At 41.8% G+C, this 19,714-nt stretch overlaps 1 protein-coding gene across 1 annotated transcript in view; it reads left to right on the forward strand.

The window, feature by feature from the left end:
* LOC141171973 (myelin-associated glycoprotein-like) overlaps nt 1-19,714 on the forward strand; it is a 193,585-nt gene that overhangs the window by 48,905 nt on the left and 124,966 nt on the right. The window lies entirely within an intron of this gene.

Raw genomic sequence — 19,714 nt, forward strand, 5'->3', positions numbered from 1 at the left:
TACATTACTGATCCTGAGTTACATCCTGTATTATACTCCAGAGCTGCACTCACTATTCTGCTGGTGCAGTCACTGTGTACATACATTACTGATCCTGATTTACATCCTGTATTATACTCCAGAGCTGCACTCACTATTCTGCTTGTGCAGTCACTGTGTACATATATTACATTACTGATCCTGATTTACATCCTGTATTATACTCCAGAGCTGCACTCACTATTCTGTTGATGCAGTCACTGTGTACATACATTACATTACTGAGCCTGAGTTACATCCTGTATTATACTCCAGAGCTGCACTCACTATTCTGCTGGTGCAGTCACTGTGTGCATACATTACATTACTGATCCTGAGTTACATCCTGCATTATACTCCAGAGCTGCACTCACTATTCTGCTGGTGCAGTCACTGTGTACATACATTACATTACTGATCCTGAGTTACATCCTGTATTATACTCTAGAGCTGCACTCACTTTGCTGCTGGTGCAGTCACTGTGCACATACATTACATTACTGATCCTGAGTTACATCCTGTATTATACTCCAGAGCTGCACTCACTATTCTGTTGGTGCAGTCACTGTGTATATACATTACATTACTGATCCTGAGTTACATCCTATACTCCAGAGCTGCACTCACTATTCTGCTGGTGCAGTCACTGTGTACATACATTACATTACTGATCCTGAGTTACATCCTGTATTATACTCCAGAGCTGCACTCACTATTCTGCTGGTGCAGTCACTGTGTACATACATTACATTACTGATCCTGAGCTACATCCTGTATTATACTCCAGAGCTGCACTCACTATTCTGCTGGTGAAGGCACTGTGTACATACATTACATTACTGATCCTGAGTTACATCCTGTATTATACTCCAGAGCTGCACTCACTATTCTGCTGGTGCAGTCACTGTGTACATACATTACATTACTGATCCTGAGTTACCTCCTGCATCATACCCCAGAGCTGCACTCACTATTCTGCTGGTGCAGTCACTGTGTACATACATTACATTACTGATCCTGAGTTACATCCTGTATTATACTCCAGAGCTGCACTCACTATTCTGCTGGTGGAGTCACTGTGTACATACATTACATTACTGATCCTGAGTTACATCCTGTATTATACCCCAGAGCTGCACTCACTATTCAGCTAGTGCAGTCACTGTGTACATACATTACATTACTGATCCTGAGTTACATCCTGTATTATACTCTAGAGCTGCACTCATTATTCTGCTGGTGCAGTCACTGTGTACATACATTACATTACTGATCCTGAGTTACATCCTGTATTATACTCCAGAGCTGCACTCACTATTCTGCTGGTGCAGTCACTGTGTACATACATTACATTACTGATCCTGAGTTACACCCTGTATTATACTCCAGAGCTGCACTCACTATCCTGCTGGTGCAGTCACTGTGTACATACATTACATTACAGATCCTGAGTTACATCCTGTATTATACCCCAGAGCTGCACTCACTATTCTGCTGGTGCAGTCACTGTGTACATACATTACATTACTGATCCTGTACTGATCCTGAGTTACATCCTGTATTATACCCCAGAGCTGCACTCACTATTCTGCTGGTGCAGTCACTGTGTATATACATTACATTACTGATCCTGAGTTACATCCTGTATTATACTCTAGAGCTGCACTCACTATTCTGCTGGTGCAGTCACTGTGTACATACATTACATTACTGATCCTGAGTTACATCCTGTATTATACCCCAGAGCTGCACTCACTATTCTGCTGGTGCAGTCACTGTGTATATATATTACATTACTGATCCTGAGTTACATCCTGTATTATACTCCATAGCTGCACTCACTATTCTGCTGGTGCAGTAACTGTGTATATACATTACATTACTGATCCTGAGTTACATCCTGTATTATACCCCAGAGCTGCACTCACTATTCTGCTGGTGCAGTCACTGTGTACATACATTACATTACTGATCCTGATTTACATCCTGTATTATACTCCAGAGCTGCACTCACTATTCTGCTGGTGCAGTCAGTGTGTACATACATTACTGATCCTGAGTTACCTCCTGTATTATACTCCAGAGCTGCACTCACTATTCTGCTGGTGCAGTCACTGTGTACATACATTACATTACTGATCCTGAGTTACATCCTGTATTATAACCCAGAGCTGCACTCAATATTCTGCTAGTGCAGTCACTGTGTACATACATTACATTACTGATCCTGAGTTACATCCTGTATTATACTCCAGAGCTGCACTCACTATTCTGCTGGTGCAGTCAGTGTGTACATACATTACATTACTGATCCGGAGTTACCTCCTGTATTATACTCCAGAGCTGCACTCACTATTCTGCTGGTGCAGTCACTGTGTACATACATTACATTACTGATCCTGAGTTACATCCTGTATTATACTCCAGAGCTGCACTCACTATTCTGCTGGTGCAGTCAGTGTGTACATACATTACTGATCCTGAGTTACCTCCTGTATTATACTCCAGAGCTACACTCACTATTCTGCTGGTGCAGTCACTGTGTACATACATTACAGTACTGATCCTGAGTTGCATCCTGTATTATAACCCAGAGCTGCACTCACTATTCTGCTAGTGCAGTCACTGTGTACATACATTACATTACTGATCCTGAGTTGCACCCTGTATTATACTCCAGAGCTGCACTCACTATTCTGCTGGTGCAGTCACTGTGTACATACATTACATTACTGATCCTGAGTTACATCCTGTATTATAGTCCAGAGCTGCACTCGCTATTCTGCTGGTGCAGTCACTGTGTACATACATTACATTACTGATCCTGAGTTACATCCTGTATTATAGTCCAGAGCTGCACTCACTATTCTGCTGGTGCAGTCACTGTGTACATACATTACATTACTGATCCTTAGTTACATCCTGTATTATACTCCAGAGATGCACTCACTATTCTGCTGGTGCAGTCACTGTATACATACATTACATTACTGATCCTGAGTTACATCCTGTATTATACTCCAGAGCTGCACTCGCTATTCTGCTGGTGCAGTCACTGTGTACATACATTACATTACTGATCCTGAGTTACATCCTGTATTATAGTCCAGAGCTGCACTCACTATTCTGCTGGTGCAGTCACTGTGTACATACATTACATTACTGATCCTTAGTTACATCCTGTATTATACTCCAGAGATGCACTCACTATTCTGCTGGTGCAGTCACTGTATACATACATTACATTACTGATCCTGAGTTACATCCTGTATTATATTCCAGAGCTGCACTCACTATTCTGCTGGTGCAGTCACTGTGTACATACATTACATTACTGATCCTGAATTACATCCTGTATTATACTCCAGAGCTGCACTCACTATTCTGCTGGTGCAGTCACTGTGTACATACATTACATTACTGATCCTGAGTTACATCCTGTATTATACTCCAGAGCTGCACTAACGATTCTGCTGGTGCAGTCACTGTGTACATACATTACATTACAGATCCTGAGTTACATCCTGTATTATACCCCAGAGCTGCACTCACTATTCTGCTGGTGCAGTCACTGTGTACATACATTACATTACTGATCCTGTACTGATCCTGAGTTACATCCTGTATTATACCCCAGAGCTGCACTGACTATTCTGCTGGTGCAGTCACTGTGTATATACATTACATTACTGATCCTGAGTTACATCCTGTATTATACTCTAGAGCTGCACTCACTATTCTGCTGGTGCAGTCACTGTGTACATACATTACATTACTGATCCTGTACTGATCCTGAGTTACATCCTGTATTATACCCCAGAGCTGCACTCACTATTCTGCTGGTGCAGTCACTGTGTATATATATTACATTACTGATCCTGAGTTACATCCTGTATTATACTCCATAGCTGCACTCACAATTCTGCTGGTGCAGTAACTGTGTATATACATTACATTACTGATCCTGAGTTACATCCTGTATTATACCCCAGAGCTGCACTCACTATTCTGCTGGTGCAGTCACTGTGTACATACATTACATTACTGATCCTGAGTTACATCCTGTATTATACCCCAGAGCTGCACTCACTATTCTGCTGGTGCAGTCACTGTGTATATACATTACATTACTGATCCTGAGTTACATCCTGTATTATACTTCAGAGCTGCACTCACTATTCTGCTGGTGCAGTCACAGTGTACATACATTACATTACTGATCCTGTACTGATCCTGAGTTACATCCTGTATTATACTCCAGAGCTGCACTCACTATTCTGCTGGTGCAGTCGCTGTGTACATACATTACATTACTGATCCTGAGTTACATCCTGTATTATACTCCAGAGCTGCACTCACTATTCTGCTGGTGCAGTCACTGTGTACATACATTACATTACTGATCCTGATTTACATCCTGTATTATACTCTAGAGCTGCACTCACTATTCTGCTGGTGCAGTCACTGTGTACATACATTACATTACTGATCCTGTACTGATCCTGAGTTACATCCTGTATTATACTCCAGAGCTGCACTCACTATTCTGCTGGTGCAGTCACTGTGTACATACATTACATTACTGATCCTGAGTTACATCCTGTATTATACGCCAGAGCTGCACTCACTATTCTGCTTGTGCAGTCTCTGTGTACATACATTACATTACTGATCCTGATTTACATCCTGTATTATACTCTAGAGCTGCACTCACTATGCTTCTGGTGCAGTCACTGTGCACATACATTACATTACTGATCCTGAGTTACATCCTGTATTATACTCCAGAGCTGCATTCACTATTCTGCTGGTGCAGTCACTGTGTATATACATTACTTTACTGATCCTGAGTTACATCCTGTATTATACTCCAGAGCTGCACTCACTATTCTGCTGGTGCAGTCTCTGTGTACATACATTAAATTACTGATCCTGAGTTACCTCCTGTATTATACTCCAGAGCTGCACTCACTATTCTGCTGGTGCAGTCACTGTGTACATACATTACATTACTGATCCTGAGTTACATCCTGTATTATACTCCAGAGCTGCACTCACTATTCTGCTGGTGCAGTCTCTGTGTACATACATTACATTACTGATCCGGAGTTACATCCTGTATTATACTCCAGAGCTGCACTCACTATTCTGCTGGTGCAGTCAGTGTGTACATACATTACTGATCCTGAGTTACCTCCTGTATTATACTCCAGAGCTGCACTCACTATTCTGCTGGTGCAGTCACTGTGTATATACATTACATTACTGATCCTGAGTTGCATCCTGTATTATACCCCAGAGCTGCACTCACTATTCTGCTAGTGCAGTCACTGTGTACATACATTACATTACTGATCCTGAGTTGCACCCTGTATTATTCTCCAGAGCTGCACTCGCTATTCTGCTGGTGCAGTCACTGTGTACATACATTACATTACTGATCCTGAGTTACATCCTGTATTATAGTCCAGAGCTGCACTCACTATTCTGCTGGTGCAGTCACTGTGTACATACATTACATTACTGATCCTTAGTTACATCCTGTATTATCCTCCAGAGCTGCACTCACTATTCTGCTGGTGCAGTCACTGTGTACATACATTACATTACTGATCCTGAGTTACATCCTGTATTATAGTCCAGAGCTGCACTCACTATTCTGCTGGTGCAGTCACTGTGTACATACATTCCATTACTGATCCTGAGTTACATCCTGTATTATACTCCAGAGCTGCACTCACTATTCTGCTGGTGCAGTCACTGTGTACATACATTACATTACTGATCCTGAGTTACATCCTGTATTATTGTCCAGAGCTGCACTCACTATTCTGCTGGTGCAGTCACTATGTACATACATTACATTACTGATCCTGAGTTACATCCTGTATTATACTCCAGAGCTGCACTCACTATTCTGCTGGTGCAGTCACTGTGTACATACATTACATTACTGATCCTGAGTTACATCCTGTATTATACTCCAGAGCTGCACTCACTATTCTGCGGGTGCAGTCACTATGTACATACATTACATTACTGATCCTGAGTTACATCCTGTATTATACTCCAGAGCTGCACTCACTATTCTGCTGGTGCAGTCACTGTGTACATACATTACATTACTGATCCTGAGTTACATACAGTTTTATACTCCAGAGCTGCACTCACTATTCTGCTGGTGCAGTCACTGTGTACATACATTACATTACTGATCCTGAGTTGCATCCTGTATTATACCCCAGAGCTGCACTCACTATTCTGCTAGTGCAGTCACTGTGTACATACATTACATTACTGATCCTGAGTTGCACCCTGTATTATTCTCCAGAGCTGCACTCGCTATTCTGCTGGTGCAGTCACTGTGTACATACATTACATTACTGATCCTGAGTTACATCCTGTATTATAGTCCAGAGCTGCACTCACTATTCTGCTGGTGCAGTCACTGTGTACATACATTACATTACTGATCCTTAGTTACATCCTGTATTATCCTCCAGAGCTGCACTCACTATTCTGCTGGTGCAGTCACTGTGTACATACATTACATTACTGATCCTGAGTTACATCCTGTATTATAGTCCAGAGCTGCACTCACTATTCTGCTGGTGCAGTCACTGTGTACATACATTCCATTACTGATCCTGAGTTACATCCTGTATTATACTCCAGAGCTGCACTCACTATTCTGCTGGTGCAGTCACTGTGTACATACATTACATTACTGATCCTGAGTTACATCCTGTATTATTGTCCAGAGCTGCACTCACTATTCTGCTGGTGCAGTCACTATGTACATAACATTACATTACTGATCCTGAGTTACATCCTGTATTATACTCCAGAGCTGCACTCACTATTCTGCTGGTGCAGTCACTGTGTACATACATTACATTACTGATCCTGAGTTACATCCTGTATTATACTCCAGAGCTGCACTCACTATTCTGCGGGTGCAGTCACTATGTACATACATTACATTACTGATCCTGAGTTACATCCTGTATTATACTCCAGAGCTGCACTCACTATTCTGCTGGTGCAGTCACTGTGTACAATAATTACATTACTGATCCTGAGTTACATACAGTATTATACTCCAGAGCTGCACTCACTATTCTGCTGGTGCAGTCACTGTGTACATACATTACATTACTGATCCTGAGTTACATCCTGTATTATACCCTAGAGCTGCACTCACTATTCTGCTGGTGCAGTCACTGTGTATATACATTACATTACTGATCCCGAGTTACATCTTGTATTATACTCCAGAGCTGCACTCACTATTCTGCTGGTGCAGTCACTGTGTACATACATTACATTACTGATCCTGAGTTACATCTTGTATTATACTCCAGAGCTGTACTCACTATTCTGCTGGTGCAGTCACTGTGTATATACATTACATTACTGATCCTGAGTTACATCCTGTATTATACTCCAGAGCTGCACTCACTATTCTGCTGGTGCAGTCAGTGTGTACATACATTACTGATCCTGAGTTACCTCCTGTATTATACTCCAGAGCTGCACTCACTATTCTGCTGGTGCAGTCACTGTGTACATACATTACATTACTGATCCTGAGTTACATCCTGTATTATAACCCAGAGCTGCACTCACTATTCTGCTAGTGCAGTCACTGTGTACATACATTACATTACTGATCCTGAGTTACATCCTGTATTATACTCCAGAGCTGCACTCACTATTCTGCTGGTGCAGTCACTGTGTACATACATTACATTACTGATCCGGAGTTACCTCCTGTATTATACTCCAGAGCTGCACTCACTATTCTGCTGGTGCAGTCACTGTGTACATACATTACATTACTGATCCTGAGTTACATCCTGTATTATACTCCAGAGCTGCACTCACTATTCTGCTGGTGCAGTCAGTGTGTACATACATTACTGATCCTGAGTTACCTCCTGTATTATACTCCAGAGCTGCACTCACTATTCTGCTGGTGCAGTCACTGTGTACATACATTACATTACTGATCCTGAGTTGCATCCTGTATTATAACCCAGAGCTGCACTCACTATTCTGCTAGTGCAGTCACTGTGTACGTACATTACATTACTGATCCTGAGTTGCACCCTGTATTATACTCCAGAGCTGCACTCGCTATTCTGCTGGTGCAGTCACTGTGTACATACATTACATTACTGATCCTGAGTTACATCCTGTATTATAGTCCAGAGCTGCACTCACTATTCTGCTGGTGCAGTCACTGTGTACATACATTACATTACTGATCCTTAGTTACATCCTGTATTATACTCCAGAGATGCACTCACTATTCTGCTGGTGCAGTCATTGTGTACATACATTACATTACTGATCCTGAGTTACATCCTGTATTATACTCCAGAGCTGCACTCACTATTCTGCTGGTGCAGTCACTGTGTACATACATTACATTACTGATCCTGAGTTACACCCTGTATTATACTCCAGAGCTGCACTCAGTATTCTGCTGGTGCAGTCACTGTGTACATACATTACATTACAGATCCTGAGTTACATCCTGTATTATACCCCAGAGCTGCACTCACTATTCTGCTGGTGCAGTCACTGTGTACATACATTACATTACTGATCCTGTACTGATCCTGAGTTACATCCTGTATTATACCCCAGAGCTGCACTCACTATTCTGCTGGTGCAGTCACTGTGTATATACATTACATTACTGATCCTGAGTTACATCCTGTATTATACTCTAGAGCTGCACTCACTATTCTGCTGGTGCAGTCACTGTGTACATACATTACATTACTGATCCTGTACTGATCCTGAGTTACATCCTGTATTATACCCCAGAGCTGCACTCACTATTCTGCTGGTGCAGTCACTGTGTATATATATTACATTACTGATCCTGAGTTACATCCTGTATTATACTCCATAGCTGCACTCACAATTCTGCTGGTGCAGTAACTGTGTATATACATTACATTACTGATCCTGAGTTACATCCTGTATTATACCCCAGAGCTGCACTCACTATTCTGCTGGTGCAGTCACTGTGTACATACATTACATTACTGATCCTGAGTTACATCCTGTATTATACCCCAGAGCTGCACTCACTATTCTGCTGGTGCAGTCACTGTGTATATACATTACATTACTGATCCTGAGTTACATCATGTATTATACTTCAGAGCTGCACTCACTATTCTGCTGGTGCAGTCACAGTGTACATACATTACATTACTGATCCTGTACTGATCCTGAGTTACATCCTGTATTATACTCCAGAGCTGCACTCACTATTCTGCTGGTGCAGTCGCTGTGTACATACATTACATTACTGATCCTGAGTTACATCCTGTATTATACTCCAGAGCTGCACTCACTATTCTGCTGGTGCAGTCACTGTGTACATACATTACATTACTGATCCTGATTTACATCCTGTATTATACTCTAGAGCTGCACTCACTATTCTGCTGGTGCAGTCACTGTGTACATACATTACATTACTGATCCTGTACTGATCCTGAGTTACATCCTGTATTATACTCCAGAGCTGCACTCACTATTCTGCTGGTGCAGTCACTGTGTACATACATTACATTACTGATCCTGATTTACATCCTGTATTATACTCTAGAGCTGCACTCACTATGCTTCTGGTGCAGTCACTGTGCACATACATTACATTACTGATCCTGATTTACATCCTGTATTATACTCCAGAGCTGCACTCACTATTCTGCTGGTGCAGTCACTGTGTATATACATTACTTTACTGATCCTGAGTTACATCCTGTATTATACTCCAGAGCTGCACTCACTATTCTGCTGGTGCAGTCTCTGTGTACATACATTACATTACTGATCCTGAGTTACCTCCTGTATTATACTCCAGAGCTGCACTCACTATTCTGCTGGTGTAGTCACTGTGTACATACATTACATTACTGATCCTGAGTTACATCCTGTATTATACTCCAGAGCTGCACTCACTATTCTGCTGGTGCAGTCTCTGTGTACATACATTACATTACTGATCCTGATTTACATCCTGTATTATACTCCAGAGCTGCACTCACTATTCTGCTGGTGCAGTCAGTGTGTACATACATTACTGATCCTGAGTTACCTCCTGTATTATACTCCAGAGCTGCACTCACTATTCTGCTGGTGCAGTCACTGTGTACATACATTACATTACTGATCCTGAGTTACATCCTGTATTATAACCCAGAGCTGCACTCACTATTCTGCTAGTGTAGTCACTGTGTACATACATTACATTTCTGATCCTGAGTTACATCCTGTAATATACTCCAGAGCTGCACTCACTATTCTGCTGGTGCAGTCACTGTGTACATACATTACATTACTGATCCGGAGTTACCTCCTGTATTATACTCCAGAGCTGCACTCACTATTCTGCTGGTGCAGTCACTGTGTACATACATTACATTACTGATCCTGAGTTACATCCTGTATTATACTCCAGAGCTGCACTCACTATTCTGCTGGTGCAGTCAGTGTGTACATACATTACTGATCCTGAGTTACCTCCTGTATTATACTCCAGAGCTGCACTCACTATTCTGCTGGTGCAGTCACTGTGTACATACATTACATTACTGATCCTGAGTTACATCCTGTATTATAACCCAGAGCTGCACTCACTATTCTGCTAGTGTAGTCACTGTGTACATACATTACATTACTGATCCTGAGTTACATCCTGTAATATACTCCAGAGCTGCACTCACTATTCTGCTGGTGCAGTCACTGTGTACATACATTACATTACTGATCCGGAGTTACCTCCTGTATTATACTCCAGAGCTGCACTCACTATTCTGCTGGTGCAGTCACTGTGTACATACATTACATTACTGATCCTGAGTTACATCCTGTATTATACTCCAGAGCTGCACTCACTATTCTGCTGGTGCAGTCAGTGTGTACATACATTACTGATCCTGAGTTACCTCCTGTATTATACTCCAGAGCTGCACTCACTATTCTGCTGGTGCAGTCACTGTGTACATACATTACATTACTGATCCTGAGTTGGATCCTGTATTATACCCCAGAGCTGCACTCACTATTCTGCTAGTGCAGTCACTGTGTACATACATTACATTACTGATCCTGAGTTGCACCCTGTATTATACTCCAGAGCTGCACTCGCTATTCTGCTGGTGCAGTCACTGTGTACATACATTACATTACTGATCCTGAGTTACATCCTGTATTATAGTCCAGAGCTGCACTCACTATTCTGCTGGTGCAGTCACTATGTACATACATTACATTACTGATCCTGAGTTACATCCTGTATTATACTCCAGAGCTGCACTCACTATTCTGCTGGTGCAGTCACTGTGTACATACATTACATTACTGATCCTGAGTTACATCCTGTATTATACTCCAGAGCTGCACTCACTATTCTGCGGGTGCAGTCACTATGTACATACATTACATTACTGATCCTGAGTTACATCCTGTATTATACTCCAGAGCTGCACTCACTATTCTGCTGGTGCAGTCACTGTGTACATACATTACATTACTGATCCTGAGTTACATACAGTATTATACTCCAGAGCTGCACTCACTATTCTGCTGGTGCAGTCACTGTGTACATACATTACATTACTGATCCTGAGTTACATCCTGTATTATACCCCAGAGCTGCACTCACTATTCTGCTGGTGCAGTCACTGTGTATATACATTACATTACTGATCCCGAGTTACATCTTGTATTATACTCCAGAGCTGCACTCACTATTCTGCTGGTGCAGTCACTGTGTACATACATTACATTACTGATCCTGAGTTACATCTTGTATTATACTCCAGAGCTGTACTCACTATTCTGCTGGTGCAGTCACTGTGTATATACATTACATTACTGATCCTGAGTTACATCCTGTATTATACTCCAGAGCTGCACTCACTATTCTGCTGGTGCAGTCACTGTGTACATACATTAAATTACTGATCCTGAGTTACATCCTGTATTATACTCCAGAGCTGCATTCACTATTCTGCTGGTGCAGTCACTGTGTACATACATTACATTACTGATCCTGATTTACATCCTGTATTATACTCTAGAGCTGCACTCACTATTCTGCTGGTGCAGTCACTGTGTACATACATTACATTACTGATCCTGTACTGATCCTGAGTTACATCCTGTATTATACTCCAGAGCTGCACTAACTATTCTGCTGGTGCAGTCACTGTGTACATACATTACATTACTGATCCTGATTTACATCCTGTATTATACTCTAGAGCTGCACTCACTATGCTTCTGGTGCAGTCACTGTGCACATACATTACATTACTGATCCTGATTTACATCCTGTATTATACTCCAGAGCTGCACTCACTATTCTGCTGGTGCAGTCACTGTGTATATACATTACTTTACTGATCCTGAGTTACATCCTGTATTATACTCCAGAGCTGCACTCACTATTCTGCTGGTGCAGTCTCTGTGTACATACATTACATTACTGATCCTGAGTTACCTCCTGTATTATACTCCAGAGCTGCACTCACTATTCTGCTGGTGCAGTCACTGTGTACATACATTACATTACTGATCCTGAGTTACATCCTGTATTATACTCCAGAGCTGCACTCACTATTCTGCTGGTGCAGTCTCTGTGTACATACATTACATTACTGATCCTGATTTACATCCTGTATTATACTCCAGAGCTGCACTCACTATTCTGCTGGTGCAGTCAGTGTGTACATACATTACTGATCCTGAGTTACCTCCTGTATTATACTCCAGAGCTGCACTCACTATTCTGCTGGTGCAGTCACTGTGTACATACATTACATTACTGATCCTGAGTTACATCCTGTATTATAACCCAGAGCTGCACTCACTATTCTGCTAGTGTAGTCACTGTGTACATACATTACATTACTGATCCTGAGTTACATCCTGTATTATACTCCAGAGCTGCACTCACTATTCTGCTGGTGCAGTCACTGTGTACATACATTACATTACTGATCCGGAGTTACCTCCTGTATTATACTCCAGAGCTGCACTCACTATTCTGCTGGTGCAGTCACTGTGTACATACATTACATTACTGATCCTGAGTTACATCCTGTATTATACTCCAGAGCTGCACTCGCTATTCTGCTGGTGCAGTCACTGTGTACATACATTACATTACTGATCCTGAGTTACATCCTGTATTATAGTCCAGAGCTGCACTCACTATTCTGCTGGTGCAGTCACTATGTACATACATTACGTTACTGATCCTGAGTTACATCCTGTATTATACTCCAGAGCTGCACTCACTATTCTGCTGGTGCAGTCACTGTGTACATACATTACATTACTGATCCTGAGTTACATCCTGTATTATACTCCAGAGCTGCACTCACTATTCTGCGGGTGCAGTCACTATGTACATATATTACATTACTGATCCTGAGTTACATCCTGTATTATACTCCAGAGCTGCACTCACTATTCTGCTGGTGCAGTCACTGTGTACATACATTACATTACTGATCCTGAGTTACATACAGTATTATACTCCAGAGCTGCACTCACTATTCTGCTGGTGCAGTCACTGTGTACATACATTACATTACTGATCCTGAGTTACATCCTGTATTATACCCCAGAGCTGCACTCACTGTTCTGCTGGTTCAGTCACTGTGTATATACATTACATTACTGATCCCGAGTTACATTTTGTATTATACTCCAGAGCTGCACTCACTATTCTGCTGGTGCAGTCACTGTGTACATACATTACATTACTGATCCTGAGTTACATCTTGTATTATACTCCAGAGCTGTACTCACTATTCTGCTGGTGCAGTCACTGTGTATATACATTACATTACTGATCCTGAGTTACATCCTGTATTATACTCCAGAGCTGCACTCACTATTCTGCTGGTGCAGTCACTGTGTACATACATTACATTACTGATCCTGAGTTACATCCTGTATTATACTCCAGAGCTGCATTCACTATTCTGCTGGTGCAGTCACTGTGTACATACATTACATTACTGATCCTGAGTTACATCTTGTATTATACTCCAGAGCTGCACTCACTATTCTGCTGGTGCAGTCACTGTGTACATACATTACATTACTGATCCTGAGTTACATCCTGTATTATACCCCAGAGCTGCACTCACTATTCTGCTGGTGCAGTCACTGTGTACATACATTACTGATCCTGAGTTACATCATGTATTATACTCCAGAGCTGCACTCACTATTCTGCTGGTGCAGTCACTGTGTACACACATTACATTACTGATCCTGAGTTACATCCTGTATTATACTCCAGAGCTGCACTCACTATTCTGCTGGTGCAGTCACTGTGTACATACATTACATTACTGATCCTGAGTTACATCCTGTATTATACTCCAGAGCTGCACTCACTATTCTGCTGGTGCAGTCACTGTGTACATACATTACATTACTGATCCTGAGTTACATCCTGTATTATACTCCAGAGCTGCACTCACTATTCTGCTGGTGCAGTCACTGTGTACATACATTACATTACTGATCCTGAGTTACATCCTGTATTATACCCCAGAGCTGCACTCACTATTCTGTTGGTGCAGTCACTGTGTACATACATTACATTACTGATCCTGAGTTACATCCTGTATTATACCCCAGAGCTGCACTCACTATTCTGTTGGTGCAGTCACTGTGTACATACATTACTGATCCTGAGTTACATCCTGTATTATACTCCAGAGCTGCACTCACTATTCTGCTGGTGCAGTCACTGTGTACATACATTACATTACTGATCCTGAGTTACATCCTGTATTATACTCCAGAGCTGCACTCACTATTCTGCTGGTGCAGTCACTGTGTACATACATTACATTACTGATCCTGAGTTACATCCTGTATTATACCCCAGAGCTGCACTCACTATTCTGTTGGTGCAGTCACTGTGTACATACATTACATTACTGATCCTGAGTTACATCCTGTATTATACCCCAGAGCTGCACTCACTATTCTGCTGGTGCAGTCACTGTGTACATACATTACTGATCCTGAGTTACATCCTGTATTATACTCCAGAGCTGCACTCACTATTCTACTGGTGCAGTCACTGTGTACATACATTACATTACTGATCCTGAGTTACATCCTGTATTATACTCCAGAGCTGCACTCATTATTCTGCTGGTGCAGTCACTGTGTACATACATTACTGATCCTGTACTGATCCTGTATTATACTCCAGAGCTGCACTCACTATTCTGCTGGTGCAGTCACTGTGTACATACATTACATTACTGATCCTGAGTTACATCCTGTACTATACTCCAGAGCTGCACTCACTATTCTGCTGGTGCAGTCACTGTGTACATACATTACATTACTGATCCTGAGTTACATCCTGTATTATACTCCAGAGCTGCACTCACTATTCTGCTGGTGCAGTCACTGTGTACATACATTACATTACTTATCCTGTACTGATCCTGAGTTACATCCTGTATTATACTCCAGAGCTGCAATCACTATTCTGCTGGTGCAGTCACTGTGTACATACATTACATTACTGATCCTGAGTTACCTCCTGTATTATACTCCAGAGCTGCACTCACTATTCTGCTGGTGCAGTCACTGTGTACATACATTATATTACTGATCCTGAGTTACATCCTGTATTATACTCCAGAGCTGCACTCACTATTCTGCTGGTGCAGTCACTGTGTACATACATTACATTACTGATCCTGAGTTACATCCTGTATTATACCCCAGAGCTGCACTCACTATTCTGCTGGTGCAGTCACTGTATACATACATTATATTACTGATCCTGAGTTACATCCTGTATTATACCCCAGAGCTGCACTCACTATTCTGCTGGTGCAGTTACTGTGTACATACATTACATTACTGATCCTGAGTTACATCCTGTATTATACTCCAGAGCTGCACTCACTATTCTGCTGGTGGAGTCACTGTGTACATACATTACATTACTGATCCTGAGTTACATCCTGTATTATACTCCAGAGCTGCACTCACTATTCTGCTGGTGGAGTCACTGTGTACATACATTACATTACTGATCCTGAGTTACATCCTGTATTATACTCCAGAGCTGCACTCACTATTCTGCTGGTGGAGTCACTGTGTACATACATTACATTACTGATCCTGAGTTACCTCCTGTATTATACTCCAGAGCTGCACTCACTATTCTGCTGGTGCAGTCACTGTGTACATACATTACATTACTGATCCTGAGTTACATCCTGTATTATACTCCAGAGCTGCACTCACTATTCTGCTGGTGCAGTCACTGTGTACATACATTACATTACTTATCCTGTACTGATCCTGAGTTACCTCCTGTATTATACTCCAGAGCTGCAATCACTATTCTGCTGGTGCAGTCACTGTGTACATACATTACATTACTGATCCTGAGTTACCTCCTGTATTATACTCCAGAGCTGCACTCACTATTCTGCTGGTGCAGTCACTGTGTACATACATTATATTACTGATCCTGAGTTACATCCTGTATTATACTCCAGAGCTGCACTCACTATTCTGCTGGTGCAGTCACTGTGTACATACATTACATTACTGATCCTGAGTTACATCCTGTATTATACCCCAGAGCTGCACTCACTATTCTGCTGGTGCAGTCACTGTATACATACATTATATTACTGATCCTGAGTTACATCCTGTATTATACCCCAGAGCTGCACTCACTATTCTGCTGGTGCAGTTACTGTGTACATACATTACATTACTGATCCTGAGTTACATCCTGTATTATACTCCAGAGCTGCACTCACTATTCTGCTGGTGGAGTCACTGTGTACATACATTACATTACTGATCCTGAGTTACATCCTGTATTATACTCCAGAGGTGCACTCACTATTCTGCTGGTGCAGTCACTGTGTACATACATTACATTACTGATCCTGAGTTACATCCTGTATTATACTCCAGAGCTGCACTCACTATTCTGCTGGTGCAGTCACTGTGTACATACATTACATTACTTATCCTGTACTGATCCTGAGTTACCTCCTGTATTATACTCCAGAGCTGCAATCACTATTCTGCTGGTGCAGTCACTGTGTACATACATTACATTACTGATCCTGAGTTACCTCCTGTATTATACTCCAGAGCTGCACTCACTATTCTGCTGGTGCAGTCACTGTGTACATACATTATATTACTGATCCTGAGTTACATCCTGTATTATACTCCAGAGCTGCACTCACTATTCTGCTGGTGCAGTCACTGTGTACATACATTACATTACTGATCCTGAGTTACATCCTGTATTATACCCCAGAGCTGCACTCACTATTCTGCTGGTGCAGTCACTGTATACATACATTATATTACTGATCCTGAGTTACATCCTGTATTATACCCCAGAGCTGCACTCACTATTCTGCTGGTGCAGTTACTGTGTACATACATTACATTACTGATCCTGAGTTACATCCTGTATTATACTCCAGAGCTGCACTCACTATTCTGCTGGTGGAGTCACTGTGTACATACATTACATTACTGATCCTGAGTTACATCCTGTATTATACTCCAGAGCTGCACTCACTATTCTGCTGGTGCAGTTACTGTGTACATACATTACATTACTGATCCTGAGTTACATCCTGTATTATACCCCAGAGCTGCACTCACTATTCTGCTGGTGCAGTTACTGTGTACATACATTACATTACTGATCCTGAGTTACATCCTGTATTATACTCCAGAGCTGCACTCACTATTCTGCTGGTGGAGTCATTGTGTACATACATTACATTACTGATCCTGAGTTACCTCCTGTATTATACCCCAGAGCTGCACTCACTATTCTGCTGGTGCAGTCACTGTGTACATACATTACATTACTGATCCTGAGTTACATCCTGTATTATACTCCATAGCTGCACTCACTATTCTGCTGGAGCAGTCACTGTGTACATACATTACATTACTGATCCTGAGTTACATCCTGTATTATACTCCAGAGCTGCACTCACTATTCTGCTGGTGCAGTCACTGTGTACATACATTACATTACTGATCCTGAGTTACATCCTGTATTATACTCCAGAGCTGCACTCACTATTCTGCTGGAGCAGTCACTGTGTACATACATTACATTACTGATCCTGAGTTACATCCTGTATTATACTCCAGAGCTGCACTCACTATTCTGCTGGAGCAGTCACTGTGTACATACATTACATTACTGATCCTGAGTTACATCCTGTATTATACTCCAGAGCTGCACTCACTATTCTGCAGGTGCAGTCACTGTGTACATACATTACATTACTGATCCTGAGTTACATCCTGTATTATACTCCAGAGCTGCACTCACTATTCTGCTGGAGCAGTCACTGTGTACATACATTACATTACTGATCCTGAGTTACATCCTGTATTATACTCCAGAGCTGCACTCACTATTCTGCTGGAGCAGTCACTGTGTACATACATTACATTACTGATCCTGAGTTACATCCTGTATTATACTCCAGAGCTGCACTCACTATTCTGCAGGTGCAGTCACTGTGTACATACATTACATTACTGATCCTGAGTTACATCCTGTATTATACTCCAGAGCTGCACTCACTATTCTGCTGGTGCAGTCACTGTGTACCTTTGATCAGATTCCTCCCTCCTGTGGCTGGCTGACGCTTTACATCTTATCTCAGGTTGGGTAAACAGATTTCAGAAATCATTAACTAGTTTGTTCCTTTGTTTTGGAAGCAGGGGTGGGGGAGACACTTTTCACTTTTGTGCACTACTTTTTTCTATATTTCACATTTCTTTTTTATATGATGAAAACATAAACAAAACAAAACTTTAAAGTATTTTGTAAGAAAATAGCCTGAAAAATTGCAACAAATCCCTTCTGGTCTGAGTCAAGGTGAAGAATTGGCTGCATTTGCTTTTCGTTTTAGCTCCACTGCTGCCACCTGGTGGTGAATATGATACAGGTGGGGAAATATTCCAAAGGGATTTCTCATTTCCTGTAATTGTCTCTGGAGGTCGATAAGGTCATATGTTATCGGTAATAATGTCAAGTCATGTGATCACAGGAGTTTGCACAGTTGTCTGACCTCCATCTGTTGGACATTTTTAGAATATTCTTTGCCATCAATGTGTGTGATGAGACAACCCCTTTAAGTGTAAGTTCAGTACTCACTGTTCTTTTCTTGTCCACAAGAGGGCGTCAGTGTGCGACCGTTTCCATAAAAGTCTATGGAAGGTGACGGAGCATGAGAATCTGCTTCCGTATTCCTAAAACTTTTTCTACCTCCAAAATTCTAATTGGAATCAGAATGTTTTGACTCCACCCCATTGTCAGGTGTGTGACCTAGCAGCTCTGGTGCAGAGCGGAGTTTTTCAAAATGCATTGCTTTCTGATACCAACATAAATCAGGATGGCAGCTTTAGATGTGAATGGAGAAGAAAATGTATCCATTGTAGCATTTGTTGATGTAGACAGGGTTGGACTGGCCCACCGGAGAAGCGGAGAATCCTCCGGTGGGCCCTGTCTTCTCCTTTAGTGGCAGAGTTTGGGAGTAACACAGCGCCACCATCTGGATTATGTGATCACTTATCAAATCAGCATGCAGAGCTGAAT

Source organism: Phyllobates terribilis, unplaced genomic scaffold (genome assembly GCF_046119375.1).
Source record: "Phyllobates terribilis strain yellow unplaced genomic scaffold, ASM4611937v1 Scaffold_12__6_contigs__length_324123572, whole genome shotgun sequence".
NCBI lineage: Eukaryota > Metazoa > Chordata > Amphibia > Anura > Dendrobatidae > Phyllobates > Phyllobates terribilis.